General features: G+C 43.2%; 1 long non-coding RNA gene across 2 annotated transcripts in view; it reads right to left on the bottom strand.

Moving 5' to 3' along the window:
* The window catches only part of LOC144327315 (uncharacterized), an 87,202-nt gene that overhangs the window by 36,255 nt on the left and 33,027 nt on the right, over window positions 1-17,920 (bottom strand). For both annotated transcript variants that reach the window (XR_013392379.1, XR_013392380.1), the window contains exon 2: window positions 1,834-1,971. This is a non-coding gene — a long non-coding RNA (uncharacterized LOC144327315). The remainder of the gene's footprint in view (window positions 1-1,833; window positions 1,972-17,920) is intronic.

Genomic DNA, 17,920 nt, shown 5'->3' with positions numbered 1-17,920 from the left:
GGGACACCTTCCTGAGTGTTTTTTGCCTTGCTGGTATGCTGTCTTTGCATGCCTGGATGGATGTATTTGTGTGCATGGAAACTAGCCAGTTCTACAAAGGTAAACTACTACTTTTGCCTCTGGCACTGCCAGCCCCTGCCTTGTGGCCCCTGAAAGGTTGCTCAGAAGGGAATGTGGACCTTTGGCTGCAAAAAAGGTTTCCCACCTCGCCTTCTCTGTGTGGCGGAAGTGTCATAAAAAAATGCAAGAGAGTTACTGAGAGGCTGAACAAGAGAGAAATGCTAGTAAACGTGACCAGCTGGGCCAAATAAAAGTCTCTCGGTCATCATATTCTCGCAGAAAGAAGAAAACTTTTATAAGCACAGAAAGCTTGCTAGGATTTTTTGTCCTCCGATAAGGGGTGAGTCACACCGATTTTGGCATGTGAGGGAAGTTTTTGGTTTCAAATGCTGATGAGCTGTGTCAAATTACCGAAAGGACCGGCATGCTTGCTGCAACAATGAAACGCAGCGGGCAGGGAGATGCTACAGCAATTTCAAAAGCTATTACATACCCATGTACTGAAGGACACATTTCTTCATCTTATACTTCTCTCCCTCTCTCTTTTAATCTTCCCAACGCTCTGACAATGATCAAATTCCCTAGCTGGGGACCAGCTCTCCAGGCGGCAGATTGACAACTAATTGACAAGCTAGAAGCACTAAAGAGCCTCATGAGAGCAGAAAAATTGAAATGGGGCAGCTCAGGCCAGCATCCTGCATACACATCTCCTCCTGCCTCCTATTAATGTAGGTGATGTTCCCAAGCCCTCGCACGGATTGTATTTGATGCAGGTTAAAGTGTTTGCTAAAGGCAAGACGGGGTGGACAGAGCAATGCTTTATTGAACTCATTTATCTTTATGGGCTGTCAGGGGTCCATTTATCATTTGCTGCATTGCAGCTGCTGTCCCTCCCAATGCACTTTGAACTTGACCGATCCTGATAACATTGGCCTGATAGCTGAAGCAGCACAATCCCCAGTCCCTTGTTTGACTCACTGTCTAGTAAGCACATACGGAAGGTTGCTTGTTGCAGATGTATAGATTTCTGTTGGAATATCAAGTTTGCAATTGAAGGAGTCTATTTACTCCTGGCTGTTTGGGGTTTCTCCACAAGGCAAACCTCCTATTGCAGAGGCAGTTGATTTAGACCATGGGTAGGCAAACTAAGGCCCGGGGGCCAGATCTGGCCCAATCGCCTTCTAAATCCAGACTGCGGATGGTCCAGATCAGTGTGTTTTTACATGAGTAGAATGTGTCCTTTTATTTAAAACACATCTCTGGGTTATTTGTGGGGCCTGCCTGGTGTTGTTACATGAGTAGAATGTGTGTTTTTATTTCAAATGCATCTCTGGGTTATTTGTGGGGCACAGGAATACGTTCATATATTTTTTTCAAAATATAGTCCGCCCCCCCCCCACAAGGTCTGAGGGACAGTTGACCGGCACCCTGCTGAAAACGTTTGCTGGCCCCTGATTTAGACAGCAGCCCCAGCCATCCTGGGCAAGAGGAAAAACAAGGAAGTATTTTGTCTTCTGTGTGGAGAAGATGGAGAGAGAAGGCAGAAGTGCTCAGTACCAATTTTGCCTGTCTTCTCACAAAAGGAAAACAATGTCCAATTGGGTGATAAAGGAATAAATGGTGCAAAGAGGGAGATGCAGCCCAAGAAAGGAAATGAAGTGGCAAGGGAACACCTAGCTACTTTAAACAAATTGAAATCTCCAGGGCCTGATGAGCTGCACCCAAGGGTACTAAAGGACATGTACATGTAATCTCAGAGCCTCTGTCTATAACCTTTGAAAATTATTGGAGAACAGGTGAGGTCCCTGCAGACTGGAGGCAGGCAAATGTTCCCTCTTCAAGGGGGGGGGGAGGGGAGAGGACCCAGGGAAAGACCAATCAGGCAGCTTGATGTCGATACCAGGAAAGGTCCTAGAACAGATAATTAAAGAGTTGGTCTGTGAACACGTCGAAGAGGATGCTGTGATTCCTAACAGTCAGCCAGAGTCTTCAAAAACAACTCATGCCAGACGAATCTTATTTCTTTTTTTTGACAGAGTTACAGGCTTGGTGGATCAGGGGAATGCTTTGGACATAGCATATCTAGAATCATAGAATCACAGAATTGTAGAACTGTAGAATCTTGATTTCGGCAAGCTTTTTGACACACACTCCCATGATATTTTTGCAGAGAAGATAGTAAAAGGTAGACAAGACAATGTTACTGGCATGTGCATTTGTAGCTGGTTGACTGACTGAACTCAAAGAGCGCTCAACTCCTGCTCCCATCAGCCTCAGACAGCATGGTCAATGGACAAGAATGTTGGGACTTGTAGCCCAACTCCCTGCAGTTCAGGAATCTCAACTAGATCATACAGTAGTGTATTCTGAAGTTTAGATAGTTGCAACAGATCTAAGTTGTTATTTGTTTAACTTGTTTCTTGTAAAACACTTTACTTAAGAATTGATGTCACCATTCAAGTACTCTACAGAAAACCTCTAAAATTCAGTGGTACCTTGGCCAATATTTTTGGGTAATGTGGGAGTTGTTGTTTTTTAATCTGTTCAGTCTCAGTTATATGTTGTCACCCCAGCTGGAGGGCTATTGCCAAAATCCATGAATAATTTAAACTTGGGTCTAATTGCGTGCGTCTGACAAAGTGGTGTGCTGTTCTTTAAAATTCAGACAGAATAACTGAAAATTTGCCTTATTTTTAATAAATACTGTTCATGTTTATCCACAAGTTGCTTGCATGTTTTCAGTGCTACAGCAGGAATAGCTATGCATATTTTTGTCATATATTTATTATTGCAATAACGTAACCCCTTTCATCGCTCGTGTTTGAGAGTAACAGTTGATGGAGCTTTATGAGTAAAGAATTCCTGCAGCAAAATAGAACAGCCGCAAATGTAGCGGAAGGACTACAAAACCCTTGACACATTCCAATTAAAAAAGCATATGCAGCAAGATCCAGGGTCTACACTGACAAAGCAGGAAATGATAGAAGTGCACATTGAAGCAGGTAATTTTAATTAGGGCAATAGATCTTCTTGGGTAGCTTACTACCCATAGTATAGGCCAAGAAAATGGAATTGCCATTGTATTCTGCACAATCCTGTTTAACATGGTTTCCCCCCCTGTAGCACATGTTGGACTTTGTCTCCATAAGAATGAGATCTTGCTTTTTAACAGCTAATTTACAATTAAACTCTGGCAGAATTTAGTTCAACACACTAATAAAGAGGTTAAGACTCCTGGTGGCCTGCAAACATAATTCCCATATGAGCCCCATTGAAATCAATTGCATTGTTAGTTTGTTCTCTTGCTCAGTTTCCATTCATTTCAATGGGTTTTGCAAAGGAGAATTCCAGTGGATAGTACTCTTAATTTAATATTATACCTAGAGTCATCATGTGTATTTTAAAGCAATCTTCATAAAAAAATCGAATCAACACAGAGCAAAAATGTTTAGCATGCTAGTGCCTTTCTCTGGAACTTTTATTGAAGGACATATCCTTCCTAGCTTGAAATGCAAAAATGTAGAAATGGTGCTCATCATAAAAACATAAAACAGCATTGCATATGCACAAAACGAACAAAGCTACAAAATGAGGCAGTAGAGCCATTGTTAGCAAATTACACAGCTGATCTCAGCCATTTTACAGCCTTGAAATGCTAAATAACCAAGTCACCCTTAATGAACTGTAAAGCCATGATATTCATTCAAATATGCCATATTGATTGCAGCTCTCTCCGCACCCAATCCATCATGCCAATTTAAAGTTCTTGACTGCTACGGAAGCAATAAATGCACCCAATGGTTCATGAGAACTATTGATAATCTTGCAACATGTTTCTAAGAATCTTGCAAGTAATCCAGTATTTGAAGGCCTGTCGATAGCCCTACGCCTGCCTTCAATCACTGGACATTCTCAGCAGATTTTACTAAATAGCTAGCTTTGAGTTGCCTTGGAGTTCTCCTGGTTATCAGATACATTTTTAAAAAATATCTAGCAAATAAATCTGCACCCTGGAATAAATATTTCACTATTTGCTTTCATCCAGATTGTATTTGATTCATTTTGCCATACTTTTAAGGTGGGAAGGCAAACGTAAGTTTATAAATTCCAGTCTAGGCATACCCTGCTTAAATCTGATTTGCATGACTGCGTGCCTAGCATGGCTGCCAGTACTTCTACCAAGCAGAGCATTTTGAGCAGGATCATTGTCTTCCTCCTCCTCCTAAAAGTCAATGTATGCAGAGATCTCTTCTCCATTTTCATGCATGCAATTGCCTCCATCCACACTGCCAGTAGGCAGAAGTCAATGCAGTGGCGCTCAGAAGAGCTGGCTCTTAGTCTGCCATCATAACTTAAGTCATATACAAAGGAGCAGGTGCACCACCTTGCCCCCACGACAGTGGGTACCTGGGGCGTGTGTGCATGCACATGACATCATCACACCCGCTGTGTGCACGTCACATTGTCATGCTCGTGGTGTGCTGACGTCACTCCCGCATGTGGCGGGGGCGTGCTGATGTGACACATGGCATGTGCACACCACCGAGTGGAATCTGGGATGGGCAGCTCCTTCATTTAACATCTGTGACTGCCTAGGCACCCAGGGCTCCACATATTCAGTGCCTATGCAAAGGAGATACAGTTGACTGTCATGGAATTCTACTCAATATTGATCCAGAGTAGATTCCAATGTATATTTAGCAGAGTAAAAACTTAAACAAGTTGCAGGATTCCACCCCCCAAAATAGACCTGAGGCAATTGTATTTCATCCAGCAGAGCTTTACTGCGACTGAAGGCAAATGAGCATAATGGTCACAAATCCAATACATTCAGGATTGGCACTGTCCATAAGAAATCCAGTTGCAGCCGACTTAACTTAAACTTAAAATAAGTCTAAACCTTAAGATTATAGCATACTTATGTACAGAACACCACACCAGAAGGAAAAGAGATGGAAAGAAAAAGTGAAACCCAGGCTCCTTCTGGCCTTACTTTTACAGTCAGTATGACCTTGCCAACAAAGGTCCGTATAGTGAAAGCCATGGTTTTCCCAGTAGTGATGTATGGAAGTGAGAGCTGGACTATAAAGAAGGCTGATCGCTGAAGAATTGATGCTTCTGAATTATGGTGCTGGAGGAGACTCTTGAGAGTCCCATGGACTGCAAGAAGATCAAACCGATCCATTCTGAAGGAAATCAGCCCTGAGTGCTATCTGGAAGGACAAATCCTGAAGCTGAGGCTCCAATACTTTGGCCACCTCATGAGAGGAGAAGACTCCGTGGAAAAGACCCTGATGTTGGGAAAGATGGAGGGCACAAGGAGAAGGGGACGACAGAGGACGAGATGGTTGGACAGTGTTCTCGAAGCTACAAACATGAGTCTGACCAAACTGCGGGAGGCAGTGGAAGGCAGGAGTGCCTGGTGTGCTCTGGTCCATGGGGTCACGAAGAGTCGGACACGACTAAATGACTAAACAACAAACAAATGACCTTGACAGAAAGAGATAACAGAACCAGTTTAAACCAGCTGTACAGTGGTACGTTGGGTTACATACGCTTCAGGTTACAGACTCCGCTCACCCAGAAATAGTACCTCAGGTTAAGAATTTTGCTTCAGGATGAGAACAGAAATGTGTGAATGTTGTGAATCCCTCCATCGCAGGCTCAGGTTGTGTATATGTGTTAATAAAACATATCTAATAAAAACAACACAGTCTCCGCCTCGCCTCATTCCAACAGGAAACATAAACCCTGGGTAATTGACTGGAACCCCTGCAGTTTCATGCTGCTCAAAGCATGCACCGATACTTAGCATCCATATAATGTTTTCAGCATGTTCTTTATATCTTATCTTGTGTAATAGGCCAGGATTTCAAATCTCCTGTTGCAGAGTAGGGGTGAGTGTGGGAGTTGTTGGCTTCCTTGAGGCCATCAAAGCAAGTGCGTGGCTGAGATGAGATATGAACCAGCCATCTCCCAGGTCACAGCTTCTTCTCTTGACCACTGAGCCAGACCAGTTTTATTTAGCTTATTTACCTGAGGATGAGAGCACAATGTGAGGGGTGCAATACCGGTTGTTCCAACAGCATGAAATCTACCCAGAAGTGCAGGCCAGCCAAGATTTGTGTGTGTGTGTGCAGTCATGCACACATGTGTACAAGAGAGCCAACATTTAGGAAGAGGTACCTGAGGTACCTGAATGGTTTTGGTGGCAGCAACAACAAAGGGGTATGGAAAAGGCCTTGCTGCATGATGTGGCTACAATGAACCTGTTGTTACCTCTTTATTCTCCACCCCCTTGTTCCAAAAGTAGGTCTTCACGTTCTTCCCTGGTGGGGAGGGGGCGCCACTTTGTGGTTCGCCTCAGGTGGCAAAATGTCTTGGGCCAGCTATTTCACAAAGAAAGGATAATATGCAGAGTATGCATTCCCAATGTGAAAATACAGCATAGTGCTTTTGTGGCTGCTAAATATATGAATTCTGAAGGATCAGCAGCTTCAATTAACTACAACATGGCTTTATAAAGTGTCCCAGAATTACACATGGTCAGAAGCATAGCAATATTAATCTGTAATCACTTGACTCAGTAAGTATAATGGGGATGAACTATTATTACTTCATAATAAAAATTGCTGACAAGCATCAGGCAAATTGTTCAGTGGCATCAGTGGAAAAATAGTGATAAGCAAGCCAGAATTAACTTTGCCGAAGAGCTGTGTGTGTGTGTGTGTGTGTGTGTGTGTGTGTACAGAGCGGTACCTTGGTTTTTGAACAGCTTAGTTCTCAAACGTTTTGGCTCCCAAACGCCGCAAACCTGGAAGTGACTGTTCCGGTTTGCAAACTATATTTGGAACCCGAACATCCGACAGGGCTTGCGCCGCTTCCACACTTTGGTTTTTGAATGTTTTGGAAGTTGAACGGACTTCTAGAACAGATTCCGTTTGACTTCCAAGGTACGACTCTGTGTGTGTGTGTGTAGTCAAGGAAGAGACACACAATTTCTTTTTTGTTTTGCAAATGAGGAAAGGGGAAGGAAAGGGATTGCTTTGGCCCCTCCAGCTGCAGTTAGAGATGAAATATGCAAAGATCAATATTAATGAGAAGCAGACAGTATCAGTGCCATAAATCCGATTCAGCTGCCTACACCATCTTCCTGTAACTTATATATTGCACAAAGTATGAAAGGCAGCCAAGGACCTACTGCACAGATGGGCCATTCTGTTCGTTGCAAACTTGGATGGGAGCAGAGTGGCCTTGTTTGCCAGGCTGTGAACTTTTCAAGCACTTATGCCATATGTGTACTGGTGATTGGATGCTGTTTCCCCCACAAAACGAATTACAGATGCTCCCTCTAGTCCGAATGGGCACATTTTCAATTTTCTTTAACTTCCAAGCTTCCACAGTTTGCTTGTTGTTGTATCTCTCTGCCCTCCCTCTCTCCTGAAGCCAGGACTGTGTGCTGTTGCTAATGTATGGGCTTGGTGACGGAGGAACAAGGACAAATGGTGAAATGGCATGTCCCTAAAGAGAGCTCTCTCTTTAATGAACCCTTCTGCTTGAATTAGTGAGCATCTTGAGGGACCCAATGCGGAGGGGCGGAGAAAAGAGGGGGAGAGGCTAGCAGCTCTCAAAATTTAATGAGTGCTGGATCTAAATGGCATGAATTACTAGTCCTGGAGGAAATAAAATGGAAACATGCCCAGGCTTACTCTGCCCAGGGAAGACTCTCAGAGGCATTTGTTGCAATGGACTTTTTAATAAACCCGCAGAACTGAAATTATCCTTCAGCTTGCCATTCATTTAAATGGGGGGGGGACCAAAGCTATTTTAAAAGGCTTAAGGGGCCACAAAAAACCAAACAATTCCCATTTACTCGTTTTATGGAACACAGCTTTGAAAACTTCAGCTCATTTCAGGAACATTTAAAGGGGAAGAGGAAGGTGCAGCCTAACCTTTGAAAATGTGGGAAGGTGCCTTTTCCCGGGGCAAGGAGGTAAAAGAGGTGTTTCCATAGGATTGCTTCTGCTTATGTCAAAACGGCTCACTGAGATGTAGGGGACTTGCTTTTACTGTTACTCCACAAACATCTGGCAAGACTACGATCACAATGTACAAGCAAAGCAGCTGAGCATTTCATTACTTCCTACGTTATGGCTTTTCAGAATTATTTATATATATATATATATATATATATGCAGGTTTTGGTGTCCTCGGGTGTCTTCCCGTGTAAAAGTTGGGGTGTCTAGGCGACGTTTCGACGAGGTCTCACTCGTCATCTTCAGGCTGGTGCTTTCGGCTTCTTGTTACTGGAACAGAGCAGGATCTCAGTGTTTGAGTTCCTATAAATACTGTTGAGGGGTGTGGTGTATAGCCTCCAATGTTCTGGGCCGAGAGGAAGTTCCCAGGCTAGTGTGCCTTTTCTTCTTTTGCACACTAGCCTGGGAACTTCCTCTCGGCCCAGAACATTGGAGGCTATACACCACACCCCTCAACAGTATTTATAGGAACTCAAACACTGAGATCCTGCTCTGTTCCAGTAACAAGAAGCCGAAAGCACCAGCCTGAAGATGACGAGTGAGACCTCGTCGAAACGTCGCCTAGACACCCCAACTTTTACACGGGAAGACACCCGAGGACACCAAAACCTGCATACCTATACCCGTGAAAATCTACGAAAGCATATATATATATATATATATATTATATATATATATATATATATATATATATATATATATATATATATATATATATATATCAGGTTGGGTTTCCCCAGCAACTCTGGGGGGCTCCCAACAGAATATTAAAACACAATAAAACATCAAACATTAAAAACTTCCCTAAACAGGGCTGCCTTCAATTGTTTTCTAAAAGCCATGTTGTTGTTTATTTCCTTGACATCTGATGGGAGGGCGTTCCACAGGGTGGGAGCCACTACCAAGAAGGCCCTCTGCCTGGTTCCCTGTAACCTCACTTCTCACAGTGAGGGAACCACCAGAAGGCCCTTGGAGCTTGACCTCAGTGTCCAGGTTGAATGATGGGGGTGGAGACACTCCTTCAGGTATAGGGATCACTAATGACAAAAATCAGCTCCATATATCTCGTGCAGCAAACAACTGAACATAATTAGTAACAGGAAATATCCCTGTCTTTTGGGACATTAGAAAAGAGAAAGGAGATCCCTCCTGGTTGATAATCTTATATTAGGGCTGTATATAAACACCAGACACCTGCATTTAGAAGTTTTAATTTATGCTGCGGATGCTCTGCCCTGCCTAGATATGGTTTCCACTATCGTTTGGTATTAATCTGCAATGGATTGATGCCCAGCGAGTGCCTTCCCTCCTGCCAAATAAGAAGTTGCGCGAAGATCATGGCAAAAGACATCATTTCATTCATGTCAGCCTGGTTGCTAGGACACCAGGTTTTGTTCAGTCGGAGAACTGATCTCTCTGCAGCAGCCAAATCTACATGATCAATTATACTGATGAAGCACTGGCGGGGAAGACCTCTTCCCGGCTGAAAATGACATTATACTGATAGAGCCAGAAAAATATGGGTGGTATAATCTCTCTGGGAACCAACACAGTGCCCTCTAGATGCTGCTTAGAGTACAACTCCTGTCATCTCTTTTGTTGTTGTTGTTTAGTCGTTTAGTCGTGTCCGACTCTTCGTGACCCCATGGACCAGAGCACGCCAGGCACTCCTGTCTTTCACTGCCTCCCACAGTTTGGTCAACGTCATGTTAGTAGCTTTGAGAACACTGTCCAACCATCTCGTCCTCTGTCGTCCCCTTCTCCTTGTGCCCTCCATCAGGGTCTTTTCCAGGGAGTCTTCCTTCTCATGAGGTGGCCAAAGTATTGGAGCCTCAGCTTCACGATCTGTCCTTCCAGTGAGCACTCGGGGCTGATTTCCTTCAGAATGGATAGGCTTGATCTTCTTGCAGTCCATGGGACTCTCAAGAGTCTCCTCCAGCACCATAATTCCCCCCCAAATGTTTTCTCTGACATTTTGCCAATTCAGCAAAATTCCTCCCATTTTTACCAGGACAAAAACCAGGACATTTTCCTGACGTATGGCAAGCCTACCTTTCCATATGTTGCCTTGCTGTGTGGAGATAGCGGTGGAGCTGTGACCTGACACAGGAGCATGCCTGTGGCACATGCACATTCATTGTTGGGGTGAAGAGGGTCATATGCACATACAAATGCATGTGTTTTAGAGTCCTCCACCCAAATGGAAATCCTGTCTGACCAGGGCTCTTCCTGCTCACATCTCCTGGAAGGGCCCATTTTCACGTGCATCTGTACGCCTTTAAGGGCCTTTCACACTGACGCCATATACGCCACTGCCATGCTCTTTGGCATGCAGGAAACAGGAGGCTGATTTGATGGAAATGAGACATATAAACCTCCTAACTAAATAATAATGACTAGCAGGCAGGATCCTACTTCCTTTCACACATTTGGGGAACACACAGGGGGTGTGTATGAACATCTCTGCCGAAAATGATGACTCAGAGTCCCATTTTGAGTCCCACCGAGGCCACATTCATGGCATACATATAAAGCGCTATGATACTACTTTAAACAGTCATGGGTTCCCCCAAAGAATTATGAGAGCCACAGTTTGTTAAGGGCACTGGGTGTTGTTAGGAAAGCCCCAGTCCCCACCCAGAGTGGTTTAAGAATCAGTCCCTCTGCCCAGGGAACTCTGGGAATTGTAATTATATGAGGGGAATAAGGGCCTCCTAACAACCCTTGTTCTCTTATAATGGCAATGAGACAGAAACTGAGTTCTGGTGACTTCTGGCTGAAAAAAGCCCCGCTTAGGCATATAGCCTCCCCCCCACCCCCGCAAAAAAAGAACAAAAGAAACCCTCACAAAAATACAAAACATCACAAAAGAAGCAGTTGTGATTAATTGGACTGACACTACAACGTATAAATATTTAACAAAGATTACTGACGCTGGAGATGTAGCACAGATAGTGAAATAAATAAAAAAGATCTGAGGCTCTTTAAAGCATATTAGGAACAAAACAAAACAAAATAAGTCAGGGTTTGGAGCTATTATAGAATAAGAAAAGGAAGTTAGTAATAATGATGAGTGAAGAGACTGAATTAACTGGAGTTAATATTCTCTCTTTCTCATCAGAGTTCAAAGGAGGGCAATCTCTTCATATATGCAGATACGGAAAGGAAATCAGAGAACGGAAACTGCCTTATACTGAGTCAGACTAATTGTCGGCATTTTCTTTGACTAACTACTTAGTACTTAGGGCTCTACTACACATGCGTTTCAGCACGCGATTTTAGTTTTCCGTTTCCACAAAAACACGCCTAGAGCACACACTATGAATTCCGCGAGCTTCATTTTTCTTCATTTTACGACGAATGCTAAGCGTATAAATAAGCAAATTAAAAAGTTTGTTTCTTTTTCCTCCCTTCTTTTGTAAACGAGATAAGGCGTAAGCATGGTGTCTGACATAAGCATGATAAAAGTTAATTTGGGGGCTAAACTAAATTGGAGGGGCGCTGGGTAGATCATTGCAGCACATATGCTAAAGATGGCCCCTGCTGGGAGATGAGGGGAAGATGAGGGGAAGACATCTGTGCCTCTTCACAGGCCTGACCCATCTCTGCTTCTTGGCCTTCCTCTTCTGCTTCTGCTTCTGATCGTGGACTTTGCTCTTCCACCAACTCTCCCCACTCACTAAGCCCTGTTACCCTTTCAGCCTCTTACATCTCATCCTCACAGCCTTCTCCCTATGACCACCCATCGTCGTCCCCTGGCTCTGAGCCTTCTTCACTTGGGGGTTCCCCAGCTGGTTCCTCTCACCATTCCTCTGGGTCCAACTAGTCCATGACACCAGCCCATGCCAAAGTCAGAGGATGCTATGCTCCCTCTACCACTCCACCTAGACAAAGAGGAAGAATTTCAAGGGCATGTTCAAGCCAAACAAACATGCTCAATGAGTTTGCACAGCAGGGCTGGTAGGGTATGTGGCTTAGGGAGATGGTGTGACCTATGGAAAACCTCAAGGGCCAACTAAGGAGGATGGGGGGGTGCATCTGGCCCCCTTGGACTGAGGTTGGTAGGTCCCATCTCGTCTCCCCCAAAGGGCCTTCTCAGTAGTGGTACCTGCCCTGTGGAACACCCTCCCATCAGATGTCAAGGAAATAAACAACAATCTGACTTTCAGAAATCTGAAAGCAACCCTATATCGGGAAATTTGTAATATCTAATGTTTCACAATTATTTATGTGCTGTAAGCCGCCCAGAGTGGCTGGGGAAACCCAGCCAGATGGGTGAGGCATAAATTGTTGTTGTTGTTACATAGAGAACTGGTATCAGAAAGGCCTTTCGGTAGAACAGATCTTAAACCAGCCATTTCCTGGTGGACGGTCATACATAATGTTGATGCAATGATTTTTTTTAAAAAAAATAAGGACTGCAACACACACACACACACACACACACACGAAGCAAAGCATGCTTGTTTGTCTGCCTTTTTCTCCAAAAAAGCATAAGTAGCAGCAATAGTAAGGAACAGTAAATTGTAAGGGGCAAAGCAAAAGAGAAGCAATGTTATGATTCTGGAAGACACCAGCTTGAGGGCCTCAAGTGTACCATATACAGCAGCACTCGCTATAAACAAGGAGTACCTTTTAGATCTCGTAATGGTGATAAAAAACAATGGAGACAGTGAAGTTCGTCATAGCAGCCTAGGAGAATGTTCAGGATAAGCCGAGTAGAAATGTTGTCTCTCACTTCCTCCTCCTTATTTTGAACAGGAATTTTTTCTCACCTAGTTTGAACAATAAAATACTGCAAAACACAATAAACCACCATACAGTATTTGGAAGTTTATTTAGCAGTGGCAGCACCTCAGTTGCAGAGGAGGGAGGAATTGCTTTAATGGCTTGATGACCTTACTTAGTGTTGTGCATTGGGTAAAAGCATTTTGCAGTTGTTGCTATAATGTAAGTGAGAGGAAGTGAGTTCCAGGTCTGCAATTTTCAACAGCAAGAAAATCCGAGTTGCCAACGTTATGGTGGTTGGGAAAGGGGAAAGCCTGCCTGCTCTGTAAAGCATAAAAACAGGGGGTGGGAAACATTTATAAGATGCACTAGGAAGGGATATTAAGGTTATATCTCCTATGGTGAGTCAAAGAAGTATGGTCTGTTGCCAGAAGAGGTGAATAATTTACTGTTCCATCTGCTACAGCAAACGCTGCATTCAAAAATTATTTACTACTTTAGCATGTTGGTATTATGGCTCGGGGGCATTATATATACATGGATAGTTATTTTCTGCTCAAAACAAAAGAAAGAAAAGGAAGAGAATGGGAAATGTAGCTGCTGATTAATTGTAGATATGTCTGAACTGGTTTGTAAGTGAAACTCATAAAAGAAGCCGGAAGCTAGAGGCACGGTGAGATGTAATAGGCAGTGTGTTGACATTGGCAACTTTTCTGCCTGTGCAGGCCTCAGATGAACTTTGTATGACATGATGTTAGTCTCTTAAGCAGCCAGAGATGGAGTCCCAACTCAAGACACATTGAAATATACACCCTATGGTGCCATGTACAGCTAGAGTTATAGCATGGCTACCTTACTGAGCAAACAGAGCCTCTATCTAGTTGACTTTCTCCCATGGTCATTCAAACCAACAACCTGCCGGGCTTCTCTTTTAAAGGGAAATTTCATTAAAGATTCGGAAATGCTGCTCAACCCCCTGTTGAGCTATGAAAAGTTCAGCACGATACCTGAAGTGGCATATGATTTTGCTATCTACCTGTTCTCTACCCTTCTTCTTCATTTCCTGGCATGTCTGGTATGGGGGAATGTTCAGTCACTGGCTTCCATGGAAATGGTTCCACGGGGGGAATAGCTGACCGAAAAGCAGGGAAGTCAAAAGAATCCTCATAGGAAATATTCCTTGATTCTATAATCATTGAGAGGAACGGCCCTTGAACCATCCTGCAAATTAGTATGCACTGGAAAGCTCCCCCTAAATAGCTTCCACGTATAAGATGTCAGCTCTGCTCTATTTAGAGTCAGAGGTGTGTTGTTTGGCACCATCTAAACCAGGGATGGGGAACTTGTGGCTTTCCATTAGTCCCAGCCAACATAACCAATGGTCGAGGAGGGTGGGAGCTGGAATCCAACAGTGTCTGGAGAGCAAAATGTTAGCTTTTCCTAATCTGGACTAAATTCCAGTGGCCTTTTGCTCAATAGGACTGGAGGTTCCACTCTTTTTTGCTTTTCAGATTCCTAATAGGTAGAACATCCAGCTATGAAAACAGATATGTGGTGGTTTTAAAGCAGGGAATCATGCATTTTTAAAGGTACCGCATGAGTATTTAGAATAAGGTGTCTCAACAGTAGCCTGTTGGAATCAGGAATGATTTTTTTACTTCTTCCCTCTCTTCATTGAGCCACTGTAGATAGGATAATGGAAAAAATCTTATGGATTAGAAATTTGACGTTAACTTTGGATAATTGTGTCGCTTACACCACAATCAAGTTTGTGCTCTTCTCCATAACCTAAGTACAAATGCTTACTAATATAGAGTTGCCATTCCATCCCTGAAACATCCACAAATACGAGACAAACTTTCCTACTCTTTAACAACTCTGAGTGCAAACTTGTGGCCTCAGTGTGTTAAATGATAAATAATCAGTGCTTTCTACAAGCAAAAGCATGTTCGTCTGTTGCGGAGAAAACAACAGAGTCTTGCAGCACCTTAAAAACTAACAAATTTATTATGGCAGCAGCCTTCATGGACCAAAGCCCACTTCATCAGATGCAGCATTCATCAATCAATGTTGCAAGCTTGAGCACGTACCATTGTACATCACTGAACAATCTGGATTCATCTTCATTCTTCTCCCGATACAATTCTGTAAAAGATTCAGAAATGCAGGAAAGTGGAGGTGATGTGAAACAGCCGGTAGATTGCCCAATTACTTTGCTTTGAAACTCTCATCTGGCAAACGGAGATAACAAAAAAACAAAAAAAAAACCTACTTGGGTTTTCTTTTTGTCAAAGAAAGCTGATAATAGACATTGAAACTACGCACTGAATTCCTTCCTCTCCTCTGAATTAGCATGGAAATATAAGGAACTGTCACCTTATTGGTCCATCCAGCCGGGTGCAGTGTTTTCTGAATGGTTGCACCTCTGCAGGCAGCAAATTCTTTCCCAGTCTTTCCCCATATATATATATATTTATCTAGAGGTGGGACTGTATACATGCACAGGATGTGGTCTCCCACTGAGCTATTTGAGTATGCTGATGAACCACGTAGTGTGTGCACACACTCAGAAGATGACCTCCAAACCATCATAAATACCTTCGCAGAAGTTTACGAAAAGCTTGGCCTATCGCTCAACATCCCAAAAACCAAAGTGCTGCACCAAGAATCACAAAAGAGCCCCTCTATGTTCTTTCAGTTGGAGATGCCAAAGCCTGGGGTCTTCTGCACCCAACACATGTGCTTGATCATGATTTACAGCCTTTCCCTGTTAGTCATCAGACCACTTTTTAGACCAAATGTGGTGTAACAGTTAGTCTCAGCCACCTTAAGTTCTGAGCCTATGTCAATATTCTTTGAAGGATGCAGCTGGGAGTTGCAGCACACAAGTAAACAAAGAGGCGAGACATTCCAACAACTTGGAAAACAAATGTTTCGGCATGATCATGCGGACTGAGTGGAGAAGGCAGAGTGAAAAATGAAAACTGTCTAGGAGACAATGAAGCATAAATAGCTGTCAGAGAAGAGGAAGCATTTGTGGGTGAACCTTCACTTGTCATAACAAGTGATGGAGATGGGTCATCTGGGATGGAATTCAGATCAGAGGAGAACATCAGGAATTTCTCTGAAGCTGCCAAAGTTTTGCAGAAAGGCAAAAGGAAAAGCCACCAGGAATATAATAAATGAAGAGCAAATTGTAGCAAATTGTAGAATATAGGAACAAACCTTTATTACTATTTTTTTAAATGCCTTCAGTTGTGTGTCTGTGTGTGTGTCCAGGGGACCACATCAAAAAGAGGAATCCGTGTTTCTGTGGGTCCTCTCTTTTCATTTGTCTTTGAAAGGAGATCTGCCAGCAGTAATTAAAGGTTTTATAGATGACATACATAAGATAAAAACCCTACTGGATTCCCCCCCCCCCCCGGGACATAGCTCACTATAATTTTGTAATGAGAATCTCCCTTTACAAGTGTTGATTTTCTGCTTGCTAATTTCATCCAAGTTCAATTAAAAGCCACTTGTGATGTGAGGGGAGAGTGATGATTCTTTAACAGAATTAAAATCATCAGGGCATCAAATGGCAGGACTCTAATGGCTGCCCCCATCTCCTCCTCCTCCTCCTCCTTCCAATGATGGAGGCTTAATCCTGGTTTTATATTTTGTAGATCTACTACTCCTTTGAGCTGTCCATCACAGTCGTCCTCATTAGGATTCTTACAGCACATGGCCGCTAATACTAATTCCATAATGACAGTGGAACAGTGAAGTAACATTTAACAGTTCCTCAGTTAATCATTAAAATTAGCCCATCTCAGTGGATGGTGGATCGTCTAATGTTTCAGGGCAATGTAATTTCAGATAATAAATGAGATTATGAAAGACGGGCTTCTTTAAAAAATATAGTATCACACCAGAGAGGGTAGTAATAGCTGCCTCCCCCCTGCACCTGAGGTTTTGGAGAGGGCTGTGCCAATCAATGTTTTTTGTTTGGTGTGTTTCTGAGAGAGAGTCTGTTTGGGTACATCTAGTATAGATCAAAAAGTCAAAAATGCTTAAGCAAATCAAAGAGCAACAGAGCATGCACACCTTACGAGTGCCTTGTCTTTCCCAGTACATTTTCAGAAATGTTACTTACAAAGTGAGGAAGCCCATGTTATCGCTCAAATTGATGTGCAGCATGATTAACCCCAGAAGGCATAAAAGTTCCCATCCTTCCTCTATTCTGCCAGGGTTTCTTTGGGTCCCCCCCCCCCAACTCTCTTCTGGCCTGTTGTGACCCATAGATTAAAAAGACGCCTCTCCGAACCTGGAGGGACATTTTTAAAAGCTCTGACTTTACTACGAGGTTAATGAGGAAATTCCTGCTGAAGGCAGCTTTTTTACTAGAAATGAGACAGTAGGAAAATAAGTATTTTGTCATTTAAAAGACAAGTCTGACAAACAGCAAAGCAGACACAAAAAGGCACACACACACACCCATTCTTATGGACCTGTGGCTGCTAGGAAATCATTATAGCAAATACTTCAAAAATAATCACCATCTTCTATTCTTCTTCTTCTTTTTCCACTTTCAAAGACAGCCTTTTAAAACGGAGGACTGAGTTCCTTCAGTAATTGATTCCGAATGTCAAGTCCTTTCCTCGAAGCAGCCACAGATCCAATTAGCAGTATAACTTTTTGGCCTTTTCTGGTGTGTGCCTGCTCCTTTTTATGAGCTATTGATGTGTTTTGATTGCAAAATAATAATACTTTGCATTTACAGTTGTGATTGTTTAAACAGCTGTTGTTCTGCAGGGGGAAGGCTTCCTATTTTGCAGAACTAAACAAGGCAGTCCCTCTTTTATAGCTGTAATCAGCAGCTCTGTAGGCTACTCACGAATCCTGACCTGAATCATGGGGCCTTCAAGATGGATGTGGAAGCTGGTGAATGACACAGCAGAGAATTGCATGCAGCGCTCCCATGGCATGAGTGCAACAAATTGTTGCTTATGCAGCGGGACCTCCCACTCCCCCCGCCATGAACCCTTATAATCTTTTCCATTGGTAAAGAAAGGAAATGGGACGTGGGTGGCACTGTGGTCTAAACCACAGAGCCG

Source organism: Podarcis muralis, chromosome 3 (assembly GCF_964188315.1).
Source record: "Podarcis muralis chromosome 3, rPodMur119.hap1.1, whole genome shotgun sequence".
In the NCBI taxonomy this organism is placed as follows: Eukaryota; Metazoa; Chordata; class Lepidosauria; order Squamata; family Lacertidae; genus Podarcis; species Podarcis muralis.
Note: the sequence above shows the minus strand (reverse complement) of the source record. Positions and strands in the feature narration are given on the sequence as shown.